This window comes from Argiope bruennichi, chromosome 10 (assembly GCF_947563725.1).
Source record: "Argiope bruennichi chromosome 10, qqArgBrue1.1, whole genome shotgun sequence".
Lineage (NCBI taxonomy): Eukaryota > Metazoa > Arthropoda > Arachnida > Araneae > Araneidae > Argiope > Argiope bruennichi.
Genome location: NC_079160.1, coordinates 6,352,366 through 6,377,281, shown reverse-complemented (window position 1 = coordinate 6,377,281; position 24,916 = coordinate 6,352,366). Strand labels below are relative to the sequence as shown.

General features: G+C 32.0%; 1 protein-coding gene across 1 annotated transcript in view; it reads right to left on the bottom strand.

Annotated features, from left to right (window-relative positions):
• The window catches only part of LOC129989095 (uncharacterized), a 442,343-nt gene extending 425,304 nt beyond the window's left edge, over positions 1-17,039 (bottom strand). The window contains exons 1-2 of the mRNA XM_056097420.1: positions 16,962-17,039; positions 13,805-14,042 (exon numbers count right to left, since the gene is read on the bottom strand). The gene's annotated coding sequence lies outside the window, so the exon portion shown is untranslated. The remainder of the gene's footprint in view (positions 1-13,804; positions 14,043-16,961) is intronic.
• Between the last annotated feature and the right edge of the window lie 7,877 nt (positions 17,040-24,916).

Sequence of the window (24,916 nt, the reverse complement as noted above, 5' to 3'; positions counted from 1 at the left end):
TTCCATCATTTTTATTCATACTCTCTTACTTTTAACCCCTCCGAGTGGATTGATGCCAAAACAAAAGCTCGAGTTTCTCTTTCGCATCCCCACTTCCCAATGACGTAGATAAAAAGGACGGGATATTTTTAAAATTTCCCTTACGTTACAGACGTCACTAGACTATTCTATTATATATTATGAAACGCTCAAAAAATAATTTGATTACTAGTCATTTCAATTAAACTTAGTTACTACAAAAATAAATTCTCATTCAATTGTGTAAATATCGTTTCTAAGAATCATTCATATTATCCGTATTTTCATTACTTTAAAAATGTGATTGGGAAAAAAAATAGGAGGAACACTTATGGTCAACTTATGAACAAATAAAAAAAAAATTCCGGTTGGTAGGGATCTTGGATGCCCCAATTTTCCCTTGTGTTTACACTTGATGATCGAAAATGTTTAATGGGAAACTGATTCAGATCGTTGTTAGGTATAAATATAAAATACAAAATGAAATAAATAAATGATTAAGTTCACATACTGATGACAGATGGAATATTGCAATACCGCCATGCTTATGCATTAGGGAATAACTCTAAATCGCAATTAACAAATAAATGAAATTTAGATTCGTCAATACTGTATCAAAATTTGAATTAAAATGCTTTAGGGGAAAAAAAATACATGCTGACTTTTTTCAAAGATTAAAAAGCATAAATATTTGAAAATTCCGAAAGTAGAATATCCCGGCTGGTTTTCAATGCAAATGAAGTATTCAATGATTAAAGCGTTCCTGAATGTAAAATATTCCGAGGAAAAATTTTAAATTTTTACCAAAAAAAGGTTTGTTTACTCTTTTCTTTTTATTCTTGCGTTTAAATATTTATGCCTTTCAAAGTGCCATTTGTATAGTAGGAGTTCATTTCCATTAAAACAAATCGCACAGAACAAATGATTTACAATTAACGAGTCATATCCATATGGGTTAGTGAATATCAAAGCTAAAGATTCCAACGGCATTTTTGAAATCTCTTAAAGTCATTAGCAGCAGATAAAATATCAGATACAATTATCAGCAACCACTATCGCAAGAATGATTTCTCATAATACATGGAGAGGAAGGGATCGCATAAATCAACGCAAATGACTAAAAATTAAAACATTGATTATTAGTAAAACTCTGATTTGTGATAATGTAACTTTAAAATTCTCGATTCCCCAAGCTGATTCGACGACTCGCCTACCCGAAAGGGTGTAAGACCTTATGGTCTCTGGGGAGAGAATCCATTATTTATTTATTACAAAGCTTACAGTCATCGCCAGAATAGGTGCGGTAAATAAGGGTATACATTGTAGTTCATTTGACGAAAATAAAATATTGAAATTAAATAGTTTGCAAACCCATTCTGGATTCAGGAGAATAAGTTGAAAAGTTCATATTGAAAACAGTAACACACACGAGCACAAAAGAAATATCACAATGTCGAAAAGATGGAAAGTCCATAGTAGTATAGTAGACAGACATATAGCGATATCAAACAATGTACCAATATCTAAAATCATATATCTATCCCATTATATAAAATGAAAAATAGGTGAATGACACAAATACAAGGTGAAAACACAAAGTAGGTATGGAATGACAAACACATAAATAAAAAAGCATTGCTAGAAGGTAAATCAAGAATATGAGCAGAAACGTGCAGTTTTAAATAACTATAATCCTACATAAAAAATAGACAACAAGAAGCATTGCAAGAATAATTACATAAATAAAGAATCAATTAAAACAAGACTGCATACAATCCAACTTGAAAATTTACAGCATATGCGACATTTCCTAAAAACTTTTTCAGCAAATAAAATAAAATATATACTTTTACCAAATTTTAGAATTGCCGGGGAAAAAAAAACTTTATTTGACTCGTAACACCTGTGAGGGAATAGAAATACAATGTTCTCCCAACTTTCCCATTAAGCCGATTTCTGATTTCTTTTCCTCATCCTTAATGGACAAATCTCTGCCATCTGAAATGCATCTCAGCACTAGTGCAAGGACCCAGAAAAATTGTCGAAAGCAAAAAGGATGCATAAAAGAATCTCAACAAAATAGAATGAATACGAAGAAGGATTTTTGAAAAACACAAAAGTAAATAAGGGATTAAATTAACTCACTGAATCCGTTATCATTCATTTTTATTTACATTTTTTATCTTTCATTTTTACTTTCTTCTACGCTTTTATTTGTTACTGATTGTATACGAAATGCAAGTATTGTAATCGGCGAAAAATCACTCCTGAGACTTGAGCGAAGCTTCCTCCACAAGATGCAGCTTACTTGCTTATCGACCTGCGAAAACGATAACTCAAATCACATCGAACTAGGTAAATGAAATTTGGCGCTTGGTTTCATTACCAGACTTACAAATCGATATCAATTTATATACCGAATCCGGCCTTAATATAGAGGTAAGTTTTAGCCTTTCGTAACCTAGGCTGGGCACATTAGCTTAATCTGCGCAATAGGTCATCCGCCACTGCTAAGAAGCCGCTATTAAGAGTTCTATTTCATGGATTTATGAATTCTATAACTCAAAAATACAATGAGCAAGATTAATGAAATTTAATATTCGATACTCGTATATAATTGTGAGTTTGTATATTACTTGGATCCACATAGCCAAATAATACGATTTTCCAAATAATTTTTTACAGAACTTAGTGTCCTATAGAATACAGAAATGAGAATGTCGAGATAATACGTTTTCATTGAGGGTCGTTTGTTATCCAGTTGTTTACAACTTTTGCTATGGCTGAAAAAAAATAAATATATTAAAATACATTTTAGTATTTGCTACTAACTTTATCATGAATTCGATAAAATATATGGCAAATCATTGAAGGCAGAATAAAGATAGCTGTCATAATGTACAAACATAGATAGCTACTCTAACCCGTCCGAAGGCATACGGGAAAATCTGAATGACCGAAAACTAAGGTCAAGATCAAAAATTATTTTCGCCAAACTAAACCGACCAAAAGTCATCATGTCCATGGTACACCCCTCCTGTAAGAGCCATTCCCGTCATCCTGCATCCACACCATTTCGGTATTTACCGAGGTAGCAAGAACCAACCACCGTACCGGAAGCGTCTCGTCCTTTTGAATAAGCCCCCTGAGGGAACGTAATAATGTACAAAGCTTTCATTGTTGTTTTTGTTTGCTATCAATTCCATCATTAAAGTAAGATAAAAAAAAATGTCGAATCAGAACTTAATGCAGTCAATCTTCTACGAGCGCTATATTTTAAAGAAACAAGAGAAAGATGAAAATAACTTTTAAAAAAATTACGAAGTCCAATCGGTTTAAAATTTATATTTTCTGAATAACTACAATTCCTGAACTGAATTAGAGAAGTACACCAAAAACTAAAAATTCATCTCAGATGTCGCAGCTCACGACATCTCGTCTTGTTTCACTCAGGATACTATCTTATTCAGAATCGATTATATTAATCAAAAAAACAGTCATTGCTAATAAATGAAAAGAGTTTTTCTTTTAATAGCAAAGAAAATATGAAACTCAAATTTTATTTTAAATAACAGGGGAAAATAACTGATCAAAGCAAGCGAAAATTAGCTCCATTTTTCCTACAGCAAAAGAAGGAAAAGTTAAATACTACATTTATGAATTTTATTACAGATTTCTTAAAATTAGAGACATAATATCTTTGAAACAAAACTCGAGTTATTGAAAGGATTATTCTGTTTTTATGCACTTTATAAAAACTGAAGATAAATTTATTGCTGTTTTAATAGAAGGAAGTATATGGTTCAAAAGTTTTAAGAGACATTGGATTTGATTTTAATTTCATTACTATAATTGAAAGAATTCTTGAAGCTTAAATGCATTAAAACAATTTTTAATTATGAAAAAGATAGAACAATAATTGCACTGATATCAATAAAAAGGTACCTTTTTAAATTTTGAAAGGTTGTAAAAATTGTTTTTGTTAAAAAATATTTTCGAAACAAAGACGAAATATTACTGATTATTCATTTTAAACGAAAAAAAGTCCTTAATGCAGTGCATACTTTCCTAATTTAATAGCCCTATGTTCAGTGGTTTGCGGTACAGCATAAAAACGCACTCACTTTCATTACTTATGGTGGTTAGATAAAAACTCGCAAAAATTCAGCAATTAAACATTAAACAAATAAAGAAAAAATGGCAGAATATTTTTTCATAAAAGTTTATTTAACTTCATACTTATTACTATTATTTAAAATGTAATTAAAAAATAAGGCTTTGTTTTTTCGAATATGTAATTTTAAATCTAAATTCTTTTAAGACATCAGAATCTTCCGAAACAGACGGAGATGAAGTCATTCTTTTCTTTAAAAACAAAATCATCTTTTCTGATAAACTTTCTCTTCTAAAAAGTTTTCTTTTTTCCCTACTATTTCTAAACGAATGCACTTTTAAAATTCCATGAAAGGAACCGTAATTCAATTTGTAACTTAAAGGGCTGCCCGGGGCGATTCGAAGAAGCGGAAAATCTTTCGAGGAGAAGATTCCAAGAATCGCGAGCGCTGTCGGGGCATCATAAAAAATTAATCGTGACCGTAGATAGAACGTTGAATCTGTATAAATGGAAGAGAAAATTCTTCAGTAACTTGCGCGCCGAAGAAATGAAAACTTCAGAACAGACTTTGCTCACAAATATACCGAAATATGCTGGAGGCTTCTGTGACAAAGAATTAGTGAATTTTTATTTATGGAAAATTACAAAGAAAAGACTAATATATACAGACTTTCCATTTATATTGGGGGAAAGTATTATAGATGCTTTATTTTTTATTTCCGAATTACTTCTCGCAATGTTTAATCCTTTCGCGACGGGCGTGTCATAGATGCATCACCAACGAACGTCTCTCACAGCCGGACGGACCGTCCATGCATTTCTATAAATCGAACTCATGGGACGATGATACATATGTGCATTTTAAACTGGAACAATTTTTAATCGTCCCTAGAGGGCTCCCTGTGTCCATTACTTTTGAAATAAACGCAGTTTTAGTATTCTGACCTTCAGTTTGATCATATTCAACCTGACTTTGGTATTTTACTCATGCAGGGGAAGGGGGGGTAATACTGTTCAGCAATGGATTGTAAAACCCTCCGCGCTTTTGCGCATGCGTTAGGATAGGTTTAATTCGTCAAAATAGAGGTGAAAGGGGGAGACGTTTACATTTACTAGTATCTAATAGAAGAAATCCAAGGTCAAAAGGAATACCGGAAATGCACTCATCGTTCCGCGTCTCACCTCTTAATAAGATGGAGTCGTCGAAATGTGGTCGTCTCAGAATCCGTTGACGAACAGTAGGTGGGGGTAAGAGTATTGTAAATAAACAGAGCTGGGTTGGGTAACTTTTCTCATGATAGAATCATTCGTGTTTCTCGTATCCCTCCGAATTCTTTTTTTTTTTTTCTGTTATTACTGTAATCTTTTCGGGTTTTACAATCAGTTCTGTTGTATTTTGCGTAACTTTAGGATGCATTTCACTTGCTTCTCTTTATTACGGAAGACCTTAGTTACGGTTTATTATAGGAAAAAAATGAGATTTGTCAGAAGAAAGGAAATGCGCTCGTATTATAAATGAACTAACAATCTATAAAGATGGGGAAAAATGACGGCGTTAGGATTTAACTTTTATTTTTTTGTGATTTTTTTTATTTCAAAGTTAGGCTTAGCGAAACAAAGTCCCTATCCTGTGGGATGATTCCTTTCGCGTACGCTCCATCCCGTATAGAGGCCTGCTGTCAGGAAAGCGCTTATTAAATTTTGTAGCATTTTCTAAAAGTAAATCAAATCTAACAAGTAAAATAGCTTTTAGAGGTTTCTGGGTCAATATTTTTCGATTATTAAAATGATTTAATGCAGTTGATATTCTTGTCCATATTATAACTAAGATTACAACCTGATTAGAAAATATTTAATCTCATTCTATTTTGTACACACACGTAAATATAATATTGAAAATAATATATATTTTCAAAAATGCATTTTGGTATTTCAATGAGTGTTAGCATTAAGTATGTATTTAACTTCCTGCAATTGAAGTTTAATTCATATAGTTTTCAATATTTCCTAAATGACATTTTACTGTAACAATCCGCAGTATTAAGTTCGTTATACTAAAACCCACAGAAAATGAACATTTATTCTCAACTATGATACATTCTGATTATATAAATGAAATTGTATTATCATATTTAGTGATACAGGTACACATATTTCTGCCATTCAGCAGCAGCAGTACTATATTGAAATATGCACAGAATGTTCCTCTAACATCTTTTGCTAAATAAGCAAGTAATTTGATTTTAGATGTGACAGCAAGATCTGCAAAACAAAGACGAAAGTTTTTGCCCCTCCAAAAACATAGGGGCAAAAAAAAAGAAAAAAGAAACAATGGAAAATCTCCTAAGAGGCATTAAAAAAATTATAAAGAGCATAGTTTCATACATTTAATTGTCAAACCTAATATTGGTGTCCTCCGCCTTTACACTCAAGGTCATATCGTATGACCTTGACTATGCTCTTTGATATTCCTTGACGGCTCTCGTTAATTTCACCAGTGTATTAGCAGCTTTAGGGAGTCGAATGGTTCGCAAAAGGCGATTCCTTGGGGTAGAAGGTATTTTTTGGCGCTCAGTGACACTGCAGTGCTTATCGAGTTTGGACAAATTTGCTTTAGTTCGTTCTCTCTCCTCTAATGAAGGTCAAATCTACAAGCGAAGTGTTTCTCAAGACCCTCTTCCCCTTCTTTTCCTTTCTCTATTAGTGGCTGATAAAGGATGATCGATGGTTTAAGTTGTTTTCCCTTTGTTCCCATGGTTGATGTCAAGTTTCCCGATAAAATGATTTCTTCACGCATAATTCGCAAACTGTCCGGCGTGCAAGTGTGCACGCGCCCTTCTAAACATTGTAAAACTGCACGAAACAAAAACACACATGCCGAACTTCAAATTTTAATCACAAATAATCCAGCATGTGAAAAGATTTAGAGAGGGCTTGCAACATAAAACAAATAAAAAATATTTCTACAGGGGAAAAAAATGCTTGCATGGGTTGTATGTCTCACACTCCATTTTTAATATAAATGCATTGCAAAGCTGAAATTAGACAAAAAAATATTTTTGATCCCGAAAAACTGCGAATTTATTGTCACATGAACACCTTACGTATTCATGTTTCTGAAATACGTCACATGAACATATTAGGTGGTGATATCCATATAAATAACTTTTGTAGAAGCAGAACAGAAGAAAGAAAAAACCTTTGTTGTAACAATATTTTATCTATTTACGTATTAAGTGCATATTGCCTTTTTTTTTCTCTAGTACCACACATGGAAAGAAAAAGATTGTGATTAGTTGCTCCAGGTGATGAACATTATGGCGTTTAATTCACATCCCTTGGATTCTGAGTTCGATGACTCTCCGTGCATATGGTGATTAGTGCACATATATAAATATGCCGTAGCCCCAAAGTCCTCCAAGTCAAGACAATACCACTGGAGGTAATGGATCAGAAGTGATCGTTCTCTGATTCGGGCCTAAATTACGATCAGTGGATGAGTGAATAAAATGCATGAATAAGCCCCTCCCCGTATAAAGGTTAAGACGCATGAGTACTCTTGGCCTTAGATGGCGCTGCTGAAACAAGAGACACTAATACTCCGCTTAAAATCGTTACTTTTGTCAGCAGGTTTGTCTATGACAAGTGTCAAAAACAACAACAATAGAAAGCCTAGTTTTACATAGCGTCCAAATGCTTTTGTCATGCTGTGTTTTCGAGATAAACCAGCTTTCCAAAGTTTTTTTTTTGGGGGGGGGGCATTCACATACTCTTAGATTTGGCACCGTTGAGTTAAATGGATAGAATTTAGCATATGGTTTTATAACCAGAATAAGTGTCGAATTCTCTTTCTAAATCGTTGAAGAGAGAGGGATAGTGACCGATAAAGAAATCTCGTGATTATTTCAAACCGGTTTAAACTGGTTAATGACTTAAATTAATTAAGATAAATAATAACTTTAAAAAATAATAATGTTCTCACATAACTTGAAATTTACGATAGTAGATTTCATTTTTTAAAGTTTAATTCAGAAGTGCATCAGAATAAATTTGAAAGATTGGCCAATTAACAGTGTATATCGATGTATTCGGCTCTCATTTCGTCAAATGTCTTTACGGTAAATTTCTTCCTTCAAACTCAAAGCTTGTTTGATTTATTGCATTTACATACAATTCTCAAAATGTTTGTTTGGAATTTCGGAAAGTCCGAAACAAAAAGAATCGTTGAATTTTTTTCCCTTGTTTTTTTCACCATTTCACCGTCAAGTGCAATATAAATACTTACTAGGACGTAAAAATAATTTTCATTGAATATTTTAAACAATACTGCTAAGACAAACCTCAGATGTCATAGGTCAGGTGACTGGCTATCGACTAATCACAAATTGAATAAAACGCAATATATATACATTAAAATACATCATAGTAATTTAGTTATTCTTTTTTGTTAATCTTGGTATATATATATAGCCCTTTCTTTTGTATTATTTATTTATTTTTCATCTTAAATTTGTATCACTTTTACCATTTTCCCCCATAACTCTACTATAAAGTTTGAAGTGCAGACAGTGGATAATGTGTACGATATAGTTTGAAGAAAATGTTATAATTCCTTTTGTGATTCATATTAATTCCATCTCCTAATGAGTGATTAAGAAATTGATCATTGTTTCAATCTTTTTTTTTTTAACATTTTATTTCCAAATTTTACTATTGATTTACGATTTTCACATATATGTGTGTGTGTGTTTATATGCAGGATGTCTAAGAAAGATAGAATTAGCGCTTGTTTCCTTAACTATTGCAATGAGACGTATACTTACAAAATTTCATCAAATAAGGTTACAAATGTATTAAAACTCTTTCATTTTTGTAAAATTTGATGATAAAAACTTACAAAAATCAAATTCTTATATGTCTCTCATAGCGAAAAATGTCAAAGCGTAAACTGTTTTTCTTACACTAATCTATAAGCATATAAAATTACATCTTCCTATCTACAAAAATTGTTGAGATATGAAATGGTGAATTTATTGACTTAAAAATTACTTTTCTTGATTTTATAAGTTTATTGATCATTTTTTTGATATCTCAGACTGAGCGACCGTTTCTTTGTCTTTTCCGGAGGTAGTAAACATATCGAAAATGCATTTGCGTTATGACGCATGTATTAACTTTAATTAAGTTTAATTATTTATAAAATGTATAGTTTAAAAAATCATTCGTCTAAACGAAGTATTAAAATGCAATTTAGCATAATATTTTTTAAAATCTTCTAAATTGGATGTTTATTTATTATCGTCAAGTCAAAGTTGTACAAAGTTGTAACGTGATGACCGAAGATAAAAAAAAAAAAAAAAAAAAAAAAAAACCCAGATGAGAATGTATTAAAGTGACGAATCAGTGTTTAATGAGAGGAATCCTCAACAAAGGTTCTAGAAATTCATTTAGAAACAAACGAGTTCATTTTCATTGAAATGGGCATAACGCCCAACATTAGAAAAATATTCGGGATTACTATAATTTTCTCGTATTTATAAATAATCTTAGAACAATTTCTTGAATATTCTGACAAAATTATTACTATTAAAAAAAATTATCAATGAATAGACCCACTGATCACACCATATTATATATAATTCTTTTAAACTTTTATTTTTAATTTTTCTAACTGGCAAACAAAGTTTTGGAGCTCGACCGATTTTGAGATAAAAAGAGAGAGAGAGAGAGAAAAAACACATTTTTCTAAATATCGACTTATGCATAATCTGATAGTCTCTTGAATTCAGCATCATTCTTGCGCTAAAGGCGAGCAGACAGCAGATCCGTGCCTGTATGAAATGGTGCTCAGATAAAATATCAAAGCAGTGCTCCACCCTCCTTTTTTAAAAATTCGCCACTCTACCCGAAAAACACTTACTAAGGGGAGGCGGAATTAAAATTAATCCCAAATAATTAAATAAAAAAAATTCAATAATAAAGCTTAGCAGCCGATCAGTACATCTGAATTGTTCAAAACATTAATTAAACTATATTGAAGAATTAAATAATATAGTAGTAACAAAGGCAATGACTAACAAGAAGAATCTAAATAAAATGTGCAAAAACTTTTGAAATTATGTTTTCAAACGTCATGACTGGGTGAATCGAATGGTACATCATATGCGATTGTCACAGAGGGGACATCCAAGAATATCAACAACATTTTCTCCGAAATAAGTGTTTGAATTTCTCATCAATGCCCGTTTTTAAGTGTTTTAAAGAATTTATACATCAAGCATTTCCTGAGAAAGTTTAACAAAATTCCGTTACAATGTCTTAAAAACGGTATAAAATTTTTAAAAATCATTTTGATGATACATCTGTATGATGGCTGTTCAGTGAAAGAGTTTTCTGTAATGTACATTATGCAGTTATTTTAATCCACTGTGTAGCTATATGGAGCAGTCACTAACACTACAAGCACAGATTGAAATGCCTCTGATCCGTTGACGCAATACATGCAAAACAATTCGACAATTTTACCAAACTTATTTGACTCAAATATGTTTTGAATGGCGAGAACTTGCACGTCAAAGCGAATTTTTGAAACTTCAATGAATCAAAAATTTAGCGAAATGTCACTTGTTTTAGTAAAAATTTCTGAAAATATTATTACGCAAAAATATATCGTCTTAATAATTTTTTAAAAAATCAGTTTTTAATGATATATACAGTTGTGCAATTTTCGTCCAATTTTAACAAATTAAAAATTATTTTTAGTGTTATTTGAAACTAAAGTTTTCATTGTTGAAATTTAAATTAGACTGATTCATTGCAAAATGAATGCAATTAACTTAATGCTTGAACGAACAGTGATTTTAAATTTATATATACAATTCATGTTTATAAGTATGTCTGCAATAGACTCAAATTTATATTAGCTTACAATGGAAAAGGTCATTTATTAAAAGTTTTATATCATGACACATTAATGAATGAGTTTCACAAACATAAATGTATCTTTTAATCTCAGAAACTGAATTCTTTTAACAAAACACAAGAGAAATCAGAATTTCCTTTTTAAAATGGTGTCATGTTTAAAAGCTGAAGAAAAGAAATCCGGTTCAAAAATAAGGAACGTTATTTTTTTATTATTACCACATCAGAGTCAGCTGTTAGTAATATAAAATTTAAGCAGACTATTTTGAATTATTTTATTTTAATATTGAGTTGAGAATTTTATTAGGGAAAAGTTTCGCAGTAACCTTTCAAATATGCTCTTATTAAAGACTATATACTTCTAAAATTCATAAACGTTTTTTCATTGAATTAATTTTAAGAAAATAATTCAGCAATCGAAGCCATTATCATTGAAAATATATAATCAAACGTATATCATTGGAATAGAAAAAGAGAAAAGAATCGTCTTTAAAATCTTTGCTTTAGTGCTAAATAAGTTAAAATCCGATCTCAAATTAATTGTTTAAAAATTCAAGGGTATTAATTATAAATTAAATAAAGAGAGTAAAATTAAAATTTTACTTTTTTTTTTTTTTTGAAAAATAAAATTAAGAATCAAGTACTAAGTTTTATGTAAAAATATTTTGAGTTTTTATAAAACAAAATTCTCTGTAATGTTCAGTGAGATGTTGTTGGATTAATTATTCAATTATTGAAAGTATGAATTTCTCAAACTAAACCAGTACATAAAACAGAGCTGCAATTTCAGCGTATAATTAATTTTTATACAGATGTTACAGACCAAAACCCTTTCATCGTTCATATTTTTTCATATTTTTTATTCATGGTTCATCTGCGGGGCAAATTTACAGTGAAATAGTTTATTCCCGTCTCAAAAATTATCAAAATTACAAAATTAACGATTTGTTATCCCATCCATTCCTTACTTTTTCCACCTTAACAAAGTTCTTACTACTTATAATTTACTGCATCTGGGCACTTTCATTATTAATGAAATTTATTTCCTTACTTATGACTCAGCTTAATTTATAGCAAATCTAAACAACCTATCAGATATTTTAAAACACTAATTGCTATTTTGCTAGTTGATAGAAATATTCGATGAATAAAAATAGGATGTTATGAGCTTATTTACACTAAGCCTAATTTTAAATCATTCTTATTTTATTGAATGCTACTTCCATAGTTCATTTATATTTTGACAATACATCTCTATTTACTTATTAATCAAAAAATTATTTTCAAATGTTCATGATTTGGTTATGGAAGTCAGAAACGAAATGAATTCACGGAACTTAAGCTATGTCTATCTACGCAGACAAATTTTTAAAAAATTCCTCTAATGAGAAATTTCAGTTCATTTTCCGGATCAATGATGTGATTTCAAATAATAAAAAATATTGATCAAAAATTCTGTGCCAGTTGAGATTTTGTAAAATGTGTCAATTTGGGTAAAAAATAGTGAAAATTGCAACAAAAAGCAAACACTCTGCAGAATATCCTATTGCACATATTCCAATTATTTTTATACACAACATACTTACAGCTATGGTGAAGGGAATGAATGAGAATCTACGAAATATGTGCGTTTTCAAAAAAGTTATCGCTAATCAAGTATTTCTATATTGGAAAATTTCATAAAATTCGTTGTTGAAAATGACATTTGGCAGCTCTTAAAACAAAAACTACTCGGTTGAAAGTTATATCCCTAGTTCATTGCTTTTGGAACACATAAGTTAACATATATGCAAAAATTCAAGGTAATATATTAATAAGTTTTTAAGATATCATGTTTTGCGTATGAAATTTTTGACGAAATCCATGTTTTTCAAAAAATTTATTTAAAGTTTTCATTTGTCTTGTACTAAAAATACTTTGTAATGTTCAATTCACATGTAATTGTCAATTCTTCCGACGTAAAAAATTCTAATACGCTTGGCTTGCTGATAGAACATGTTATAAAGTAAATTATAATTCAGAGATGTGTCCTTTTCATTAAATATTGGAAAATCATTCAACTTCCGTTTTCGTTTTCAACTATAATGGTTTATCTTGGTTTGTATTTATCGTATTAAGCAAACAGATTTGGAATTCAAAATAAATGGGTTTTAAAATAAAACAATAAAAAAAATTGTGAATTTTGATCAAAAACTGCCTTTTAACCGTTGACGGACCTTCATAACGATTCGAATTTCGGAAATTTTAAGATAATTAAACACATAAAGATATTAAAAAATTATTTTTTGTTTTTAGAACTTTTGTTTTAATTTTGGAAAATAAGACTAAAAAAGGGGTCATTTTTTCTTTCATGAGATTAATTTATTCCACCATTTTGCGCCCCCTGGTGTTGGCGCGAGGCCACTTGCCCTGCTTGCCCCACTTTAGTCACACCACTGACAGACAGGCCGCATTTCTTGTGACAGATTTCTCCCAAAATTTGATAAAAGGATACAGACCGCATACCAAATTTCGAGCTTTTAGTTTTTGAATTATTGCATTCATTTGCAGATACATAATTCAGGAATTGATAGAAAGGTATTGAACAAGGAAATGTGTCCATTCGAATTCGTGAACGATTATGGAACTGGATTATATTATGAAGAAAGTATTTCTTTGCACAAAGAAAATAAACATAAGGTAGCTTCATTCGGATAAATGTAAGAATCGTAATCAAACTAACAAAGCATACTTATAAGAATCCGTTCCTACCTTTCAATGTCAAAAGATTCCTTGGCGAGAGAGAAGGGAATGTCTAAGGAAAAGTCTCGCAAGTCGCACCGTCTTCCCCCACATAAACTGACACCTGGGCGCAATTCCTGAACAGGCACATGATAACCGCCGGACGAGGCATCTTTTTCGGTTCTGAGCTCTCGTTGAGTCGCCGCGGAACACGCGCTCACTTATGTTGTCATGGAAACGGGAGAAGGTGACGTCACGGACTGAGTGCCTGATGAAATAAATATATCAGCCTATATCCATCCGGAAAAAAAATTTATAAACAGGCGCTGAAAAATTTGTTCGGGGAGAATCGAATGAATGCTGTTTACTTTCCAGCTTATGCATATTTCACAGTTCTTTCGGGTTGTTCGAGAAGTGAACGGATTCTTCAGCACAAGAAAGAGTGCGTTTAAAGCAGAAAACGAACGATTCGTTTTTTGCTAACAGTTCGTAATCAGTGGCGCAAAAGTATGAGAGGACATTACATTCAACATTCAATTTTACACATTTGAGGAGTTTGATTTTAAATAATTATTCCGATAAATTTTCCAACTTTCCCACATTTTTAAAACGGATTAAAATATGATTGCATTGTAGTGAATTTTAAAAAGATTCATAAATCACAATTTTTTAGGATAATCTGTGCGATATTGTAAATCTGTACGGGACTATCTTTTTTATACATTTTAAAAACGTGTCGTGTTAAAACAATCTTTATGTAAATCATTAGTTTCCGCTTTCTATTTTTGTGTGATAGAAATTTTTTAATCGATTTCAAATTAATTTCCACATGAGCTACACCCCTTGACAAAATTTATACCAAACAGTCAAGGAAGCGAATTAATATTGCAATATTTTTCAATTCTGAGCTGCGTTTAAAATTTAAAACCTCTAGATCTTCAAGAAGTTTCAGACTGTTAGATTATTTTATATTCGATTGCAAAATTTATACCGAACAGACAAACCAAAGACCAACAACAGAAAAGACCATACAACAAAAAGACCAAAATAAAAATATTACATTGTCATCCGTTTCTGAACTGTGCTTAAAATTTCAAATCTTTAGCTCATCGGGAAGTTAATTTAAAATCGATGGCAAATTCTGTGCAAGACCCTGTTAAAAGAAATATTCAGAAATTTCTTTAACTCGGGTAAATTAAAAATTCTGTAACTCTCACACAAATAAAGACTTCTTTAAAAAATGTTGTAATGAAAAAAATATTTAAAATGATTGGTTAAAAAACAATATATTGATTACTAAATACGAGAAATAATGTTTCCAATTGCTAATCATAAGTGACCACCAGAACCCGTATGGAGGTACAAGGAAATTTTCAATAATCGGAGAGCTGCGACAGCATAGGCGGGAGCTATGAATGAGCTCTAAAGGCCGTGAAAGGCCAAGGTACAACCTCTCCCGTAGGAGGCACGTCCCGTCATAGGTAGAGGATAATCAACTCCACAATCCATTTCTGTATCCACAAGGGAGGGGAGAACCAACGATCTTACTGGAAACTTATCTTCCTCATATCTGAAGTGCCTCTCTGGGGTTTCCAACTGTTAATGTATTATTACGTATTCTATAAATTATAATGCTTAAAATTCAAATAAGGAATATTCTTTAGAATTGTATTCCTTTCTGTGAACTGCGATTTTTCACAGATAAATTCTATCAAATTTGTTTATATTTAACAATGTTGGTATGCTTATGTTAATTGGTTTCATTTATTGACAAGGGATGAGGTTTAAATTTAGTCTAGAAGACGCATAGCCTACTTGATTCAGGTACCCATGCCCGAGTTTTACCGAAATGTTGGCTTGTACATTTTCAGTATTTCATGCGATTCAGTGTATCGTCAGTTTACGTGTCAAATGAGAAGCAACATTTGTCATCAATTCTGATGATATGATATAATGACAGCGATAAAAAGTCATGCTTACTACTTAGGGAGGGGAAAAAAGGGAGGGGGGGAAAGAGATTCGAAACTTTAAACCAAAAACATCATAGCAGGATAATGATCTAGGTTTGCTTTGTCTTGCCATCGTATGGTTTAATGATATCAGATGTTGTAATGTGTGCGAAATTAAAATTTTACATAATTTAATTTTTCATTTAACATCGTTTTGAAATTTGTTAAAGCGTTAGTTAATTAGAAATTAAAAATCTAATACTAATTTTTGGAAAGCTGCTGGAGGGCTATAAAAATATTTATGTTGACTTATCACAATATTATTTCATTGCACGCCGTGATAGAAAGGAAAACACTATTTTAGAAAAATAAGATTCGAAACGCTTTTCTGAAACATAGCAGCTTTCACTCTTGTGAACATCGTAATTTTAAAAGAGTGCAGATAGGATTTTTTTTTTCTTTTAGCAATACCATACTACAAAATTATGTAGGAAAAACTTTAAAATTGCGATTCACCTTAATTAAACATCTAATTAAAATTTTGACAAGAGCTTTCCAGGTGAACTCCTGCTGTTAAAAAATAATTATCTCCCGAATTTGGTAACTATAGATTCACTGATCTATCTTAGAAAATATTTAGAAAACACGTATGTCAACTCATGATTTTTAAACTCTCATGCTATTCACAGATAGCATGAGAGCATCTGAATATAACGTTAAGAATTTGTTTTGAAAGAACAGATTGTAGGAAAAACAGATTGCAAAGAACAGATTGTAGGAAAATAAAATTGGTATCACTAGAAAACCGAATCTCTAAATTTTAAAGTTGCGTGAAAATTGGTTTTTCTGTATGACTACATATTTGAAATTCGTGGCGATAACTTTTTGATTAAATGTCTGACTAATATTCTGAAAACTTCAATCACTAATTACGTACTATTCTAGAAATAATTGCATGCCATATTTGGTACCTTAATATTCATTAGTCTTCCCTATAAAGCATTTTATATGATTTTCACATAGAGTACGTCACAACTCTCAGGTTGAACGAATTCGTGTCTCAAAAGTCGTACAGAATATATTTATGAACAAAAGAAGCACTTACTAAATATACTATTCATAACAAACAGTTTTATTCATACAAAATCTATTTTTAAATTTTGCAATATAAATTGCATTCATACAAATAGTAAAGTTCTTTTAACAAATGGTAAACATAAGGCAAAAGTTTTATTTACCTTTTTCTGGAGTCTTCAATCGATGAACAATCTCCCTTAAGGTTCCAACAATAATCAGTCTTCATATGTACATCCCATCTACTTATCTCCTTACGACCTTCAAATCACGACGGAATCGTTCACATAATTCATAATTGATTGCACTTCGTTCTTTTTTTAGAAGTCAGCAGGATAGCCATGTAAAAAACTGCAATTCGATGTTCATGTTCAAAAAAAAAAAAAAAAGCTCGGGTTTGAATCGTTTTGTTTACTTGAGATCATGGCTCGGAATTGGAAAAACACAAGGACAACATAAAAATTCGGATCCAAAATAAATTTCTGTATGGATCTGATTGAACTGCAATTGCAACCAAGTAAGAGATCGGAGAAAGAAGAGTACAGTAGATCAGAAGTCTAACTTCAGTTCATAAGAAGATAACACACACACACACACACTCGCGTGCACAACCCCTTTTTGCAAGGGGGATCTTTTACACACCTCACAGATAGAGCACAGGATAAAGAACAACCATACCCAAACCAGTATTCGAACCCGGAATGCCCAGATCACGACGAAGACGCGCTACACCTAGGCCATGACGCCGGTGAAACCGAAATATTTTCTTGTAATCCATTTCCTAACTTTGTAAAAATTTCGAATATTTATCCATTAAGAATTTAGAAATTTTGGAACTGCCTTTCCCGACCATAAATCTCTCAGGATCTATCTATTTCAAACCACTTTTTCACAAATGTTCCAATCCGAAGGCATAACCAAATTACACGTGTGGCGAACTTACCTGTTTGCTTGATGGTGCATACACATAAAGCTCCATCAAGATATGTGGGAGAAAAAGAAAGGGAAAAATTTTCTCAAGCAGAGAATTAAGAGAACTTCCAGTGCTTTTTCTCAACTAAATAAACAAAACAGCAAAAAATTTTACTTTACAACACAACAAACGTTTTTTGCGAGAATCACTCAGATTTTTTTTAATGGCTGCTGAGGTCTGCGGCAAGGCAGACTAGAATATATCCTCCTATACAGGACCCTCGCGATAGGGCATAGGCGACTAAACAGCCAGCGCGCTTTCTCTCGTTTTTGCAGCTGCATTTCACTAACGTAAAACTAAAAGCTGAAATTTAGACAAATGAGGCACATACATCAGCAAACGAATTTAAAATCTGAAAAAAAATCCCAATATTAATTATCTAAAATTAATTTGATATTTGAATAAGTACAATGACATTTTTTCACATTCAGGCAAAAGGTCCATTGGAAGCAAATAAAGGGAGTTCCTGTGTAACACCAAAATTGTAAAATATGGAATCCAAACGCCTACTCAGAGTATTCTCTGTAGTATACGCGAAAGAATAAGGGAAAACCATCTCGTTGATTGTCAGCCTCATTTCTTCCAAAAGGCTCTACATTATTTTGATTTCAAAAAGATCTGAATGATGACCATCGTATAGTCAAATTTTCTCTTTCCAACTTCAGCGTATTCTTACTCAATGCATCCTGTAAAAATTGTTCATCATCGATAGAAATTACAATAAAATCCGGGGTTTTTTTCTTATTGTTTCACAATCATCGAGAAATGTGCAATAAGATCTTCTTGTGTAAGCGACTGAATTCAAACTTTGATACAAGTTTATTATCTTATTTTTCAAACCACACATCAAATTCAATTTATATAACTTGTTGGACTTGTCATTACTTTGACATATCTAACAGAAATGAAATCTTTATCGGATTTTATCCGAAATTCGAGGCAAATACATAATTTTAATGATACATTTTTTTTGTGGATTTTCATCCATTCATTCGTTTCATTTTCGAGCTTCTAAGCTCACATGATCACAAATAGGCAGCCAATTTTTTAGACGGGTTTTCATTCAAAAATTGATAGAAATCAATAGTGATGTCCATTTTCCATCTTTCAATCTCATATTTTTGAATAATGGGATTCACACGCAGTCATACTTTTTATGACTTTGGTAGCTTATAATAGCTGTAGAAAAAGTTTTTTTCTTAGTTAGTACTCACAGATTTAATGGTATGTGAATATTTACGAATCGAATCAAAGACAGTGTTTTCAATCATTCAAGTCTCAGAACTCATACATCTACTGTTAACACACAGAATCATATCTCTTTTGTTCTATATTAAATCTTGATATATCGAATTATAATCCTTAACCATTTTAAATCCATGATAAATGAATTTAAACATTCAGTCAGTTCAAATGAAATCAATCAGTTCTAAATGAATTTAAATAAAATAATTTTTAATCTATCAAATTTTAAAACAATACACTAAAGTCAATTCATGATGTATCATTCTAAAATCGATTCGCACATCATGGTAAATACCTGCAGTTTGAAATCATTAATCCAGAGTTCCTCCCAAACTTAGTACCGGGTGAAGCTCTCCTCCCCCGACGCATCGAGTAAAGCGAGGAGACAAATGGCTAGACAGTATTGTCGCTCCTTAAGAGAGTCATGTATCTCATAAAATGATCAGTACCTAATATGACGGATTCCTCGAAATGTTATCTAAATTAAGGAAAAACGACATTTTTGAAAACTCAGAGGTAAAAGCAGAGTTTAATTTTGAAGCAATGCAAGGCTATTTTGAGACGAAACACGTCATTCTGAACCCGAGTCAGATCATAAGGAAGACATCTGAGCTGTAACAACTCTTTTGAAACTACTTCACTCCAGCGGGAGAACAGATGAAAGTGCACTAGACTCGCTCACATTTACTCCACGACAGCGTTCAGTATTTGTATCAATGTATAAGGCTGGTGGAACTAATCCAAAAAATAATTATCATACAAATTTATATGCACAGTTGCGTCCAGAATATAAAACATATGAATTGGCATTTGGGAAAAGGAATTAAGAAAGCGACTGTTTCGATGGAAACTGTGTAATAAGGGATTTAGTTTTCGTGCGTACTGGTGAAAAACAATGCATAAAGAGATAGGGGTATTTTTAAATAATTATTTAGATAAAAACATTTTTTATGTACCATGTTTTAAAAACAGACTAAAAACTATATAATAATTTTACTTATCCCCATTTATAACGATTTATTAAGATTTATAACTTCATAGACAGACGCTGCACAGATAGATTGAAATTTGTGATTGTCAGTTTAAAAATTCTCATTTACCAATTTTCGAAACGATCTGTATGGGGTTGGAAAAAATTATTTTACACTTTTTAGTCAATTTTTAAAATTACATATTATCGTGTATTAGTTTTTTTTTAATTTAAATAACTGATGATTTTTTTTGCCTATTAATCATGTGTGTGAAATTTTACTTTTGATTTTAAACTTACTTCCTGATGAACCAACGATGTGGCATGGCACTATCAATAGGCAATTAAAATGTTTAATCAATTGCAAAATTTGAAAGGAACAAACAAACAGAGAGAGACAAGAAAGCAAATTAATATTGCTCGGCCATCCAGTTCTGAATTATATTTAAAGTTTCAAGTCTCCAACTCATCAGGATGTGAAATCGACTACAATTATCGAACAGACACACAATCAGATTTGACTTTTAGTTCAGATTAGTTATATTAACGACCCGTTTTAAAGCAACAATAAGGCTATTTTGGGTGGTACCTTGTCATTTTGAACAACGAGCAGATGACGAAGACGATACCTGAGCTGACACCTCCTCTCCAAGCTTCCACACCATACTAATGGGAAGATGTTTGGCTCCGACGGATTTAGCGTGCTCCATACCCGCTTAGTGATTCTACGGTTGAATCGGGTCTCGAATGTGAAGCCCAGTTCCGAAGCCGTGGTCTTCCACCAGGCCACCGCAGCCGCTTTTTATGATTAGAATCTAAGATCTATTTCAAATTTTATTGCGAATCCGTCGGAGTCGATCCATCCGTTTATTTGGAGGGTGAGCGAAGCCTCATAAACTAAATAAGTTTGGTATGCAGTTTTAACTTGAAAACTATTAATCTGTACCAAAATGTGCATCCATTTTGTCGAAAGGGAGGCATCCAAAATTCATTCTCATTTTACATCACAATACTGTAAAAGTCAAAACGGACCATATTGTGTAAATAGTTGATAAAATCCAGGAAAGAGCATTTCTGCTGTTTTGTAATTATCATTTTCCCCCCTCAAAGTGTGTTATATCATGGATTTGAAAGCTATAGCTTTCAAATTCCTTGTATTGCAAAATGATATGAATGCTATGACATTCAAATTCGTACGTCAAATTATGCATCCAATTAAATATAATTTTTTGAAATTGCTATGACTTTATAAGTAAAGGCTATCTGATTCAATAAATATTTTTATTTATCTGTTTATTTACACACTTTTCTTGCATCGAATAATGCCTGCACGTATGAATTCAAAAATTCCCATGAGACAACATAGTGTTTGATTTATTAGTGTAAAATTTCCATAGCATTTATTATATCTCCTAGATTTGATGAAATCAGTTTATTTTTGCAGCTCATCAAAATGACTTTTAATGTATTGATGATTAGATTATATTCGTTGAGTAAACTCCAGATTAAGGATAAAAATAATTAAGCTAACAGCACTGCATCACAACCCCCCCCCCCTCCTCCAATCATGTTCTGAATATTTGAAGCGCGAGAGAAGTGAATTCTAAATAAAGCTCGGCAGCTTTGAAAGGTGGATTTTCAAAGGGATAGCATAAATATTTTATTAAGTTGCTCGGAACTTGGTCGACCTCGTAAACTAAGCTTAACTTCTTACAGCGGGATGGTTCGGATCAAGTTACTCAGAGACTGATGCACATAAACCAATTTCGAGTTAGCTTCATTTTAGTTGATTGCTCTTTAGAAAACACATTCGACCGTCCAAAGTAATGATTCAATCAAGGAATTCATTTAAAATTAATAGGAACTTCATAATGACATTGCAGATCTCTTGGGTTTCTTGACATCATTACCCTGAATAATTCAGCAATCGCATTTGTTGACAAGAAAATTTTATATCGGAATTTGATTGTATTTTTCTAAAAAAAAAATGCCTTTACTAGTGTACTAATTTTTTTATCAAACATGTGGGCATCAAAATAAAATGGAAAAAGCATTATTGTCTAATAGAAGCACTTTGAACGAATTAAAAGTTTAATTTTTCATGAATGTTTAAGAATTTGATTTTTATGATATTCAGTGTCAGTGCAAATACCTTAAAGTACCATTTTTTTTCTTTTATAATATTTTTATATCCATATCTCAAATAAAGAAATAATTTTTTTTATATATTTTAGAACACTTAAAAACTTTCATACTTAAACATACTTTCAAAAGCTTTTATTATTTTCAATTTTATTCTTAAATACAATTCGCAAAACACACTCAGTAGTACTATGCAATCTTAAAAGTCAATTTTTATCATATTGACTACTTAATGATGGGGCTGACACGAAATCAAAGTTTAATAAAAGTAACTGTTTAAATTAATTGATAGAAGTAAATGTACAAAATTAAAAATTCTGGCACCTTCGAAAGAGAGTTAAAAAAAAAAGAAAGAAACATTCTGTCTTTACAAACATAAAAAACTTGAAATAAAAGCATGAAAATAAATTAAAAAATTTCAGTAACTCCACATAACATTCTAACTATTAAGATCAGTACAACTGATTGACTCTCTAAAACAGATTTATCTAATGATAAAACTGATGACTCTCTCATGTTTCCTCTTTTTTCCTCACATGGTAATTATTGGCTTACCGGCCAGATGTAACGCCACTCGTTTTCCCACACGCAGTTAAAAGCGTACGGATAGCCAGATGTGGATCCTTTTCACTAGTAGTCATTGTGTCTGGTCGTATGTTACATTTTGGTGAGGGGACGTGGATGTGTGTCTCGTCGTTTCAAATAGATCCATCATGTCTTCAAGGGAGAAGAACGTCAAGACATTCCAATACTAAACTTTTTTCCCTTATAAAGAGACTCCTGAAATCATCAAGGAATGATCAATCATCAGCAACCGCTGACATTAAGTGTCGAACCCAAGTGGACGTCAGCCGGTGTTAGCTGTGAATAGATTATAATTAATGCGTGTTCGAGAGGGGTCAGGTACAAAGATGGAACCTAAACAGACACTCCCACGATCGATTATAGACCATTGAGGAAGCATTGCAAAACAGCTATTGGGTCTTAGGGAACTCAAGTTCACTAATGAGAAAATCGGAGGCGGATATCTGATGGAAATAAAATGCGGTATTTTTGTTTGTTTTTAGAGAGAAGAGAGGAAAAATTGGAATTTGGAGAGACATCAGTGTCCGAAGAATTTGTTTCTGATTTTTTTGAGAAACTACGTTTGATTCGGGTTTCTGTGTTCGGATCCACCCGATAATGATCGGTGGATTTCTGGAGTGGCTCCTGGAGTAGCCGTTTAGAGCTAACAGCCTGTTAGAGCTACTTTTTTTAAACTTATTCTCCGACATGATAGAGGAACTATTTTATAGTTGAACTGTTATTTGATATTTGTAAATAATATTACCCTAGATGAGAACATATTGTTTTTTGTACATACACAAGGCTGTAAATAAAAGAATTCTTTTGTTACGCTATTCTCTTATTTGATCCGTCTGGATCAAGATATTACAGCCCTGAAGATAAAAAATAAAAGTAGCCTTGTAGTTGAAAAAATAACTTAATGTTCTAATACTGATTTTCTAATGGCCTATGCTAATGTTGTTTAACTCTCTAATTCATTTTGATCCCGAAAATGATATGAAGATGGAATTACCTGTTCGAATATATTTTAATACAAGTTGTGGAGGCACTTTTTGAAATGACTTTTGGAAGGTACAAAATATTGCTAAATTTCTAAAAGCGTCAGCATTCACTCATTATTATTTAAGAATTATTAATTTTGATAATCCTTGCTCTGTACAAATTGAACAATTTATTTAGTCCAATGTAGTAAATTTTGCTGACTTTCTCAACATAAATTTAATCCACATAATAATTTAATTGATTATTTTTATTTAAAAAAATGTTGTTGGCAGTATGCCTTAATCCACAGATCATTCTTGAGGGTCTCTCATTGATGAGCTGTTAACTTAATTAATGTAATTAGCAATCCATAAACAACCTTCTGTTTTGTAAACAAAATGGTTTAAAATAACCGCAATTTTTTTAAAGATGCTCTAACCTTTTGAACCAAGCCTGGTCGGGAGTAATGAAACCTTAATCAAAGCAAGACAATCAAGACAACAACTTTTTACTTGGGCAAAATTTTAATAATAGATCATAAATTCCGTTTGTACTCCGAACTCTAAATTATTTCCCACATAACTAAGAAAATTAAGGCGATCACATCCAAATAATCTTGGTAACCTAAGAGTTAACCAAAATCATAAATTGCATTTCCAGCAAGGTTTAGTACCTTCTTCCCGAAGTATTAGTGCTTTGTGCACGACAAGGCATTCTAAATGCATATCGATGGGTACAAGAATATCGATGTTTTAAAAACCCTTGTTTGTGACTAATCTTTCCATAGCAGCTAATTCGGCGTCTCCGTGTACAGAAGTCCCTCTTCTTCTTGTATACAGCTGACCACCCTGCCAACACTGAACGTAGCAATATCGACAGGATTTGTTGTGGCCGACTGCTATCTTTAGCATAGTCCATCCATAATACTGACCGATTCACCAAACTGGCATCCCCTTCGAGGCAATTGGCCCCCTAGCCACAAGGTGGTCAATCACAGCCTTCTTCCCGTTCACTTATCTTCCTATTAAACAAGGAATAGGCCATCATCAAAAGAAAATCCCCTCGAAATTCTCAATATTTCTCCAAATTCTTATTTCACAACAACAGAAATCCAAACACTTTCAAACAGTTGGTAAATAACTGACAATTTTTAGCATCATGTCCTTCAGAGTTTTAAGATTATCTCATACCATCAGTACTATACTTAAGTCATCATTTTCAACGTTCAGATTCTTTCTTAA